We start from the raw sequence: 218 nt of genomic DNA on the forward strand, positions 1-218 counted from the left end.
AGGCAAAAACAGATAAATAAACAAAAACAGAACAAAAAACAAAGAAAACAAAATTGTAAATATTAAGGTAGCTTACAAGAATATTTATTTCAGCATAAAGTTTAAGTAGTTGCATGGATATCAGAGAACCATGGAATGTAAAGGAAACTGGGAATAGTGCTGGGAGGGCTGCCGTGGGTCTGAGCACTGGTGTCAGCAGTGGAATAGTGCTGGGAGGG

General features: G+C 38.1%; 1 protein-coding gene across 8 annotated transcripts in view; it reads left to right on the top strand.

Moving 5' to 3' along the window:
• Nucleotides 1–218, top strand: part of Golga4 (golgin A4) — an 83,636-nt gene that overhangs the window by 53,668 nt on the left and 29,750 nt on the right. The gene's annotated exons all lie outside the window — the stretch shown is intronic.

The sequence above is a fragment of the Mastomys coucha genome, unplaced genomic scaffold, assembly GCF_008632895.1.
Source record: "Mastomys coucha isolate ucsf_1 unplaced genomic scaffold, UCSF_Mcou_1 pScaffold23, whole genome shotgun sequence".
Classification (NCBI taxonomy): Eukaryota; Metazoa; Chordata; class Mammalia; order Rodentia; family Muridae; genus Mastomys; species Mastomys coucha.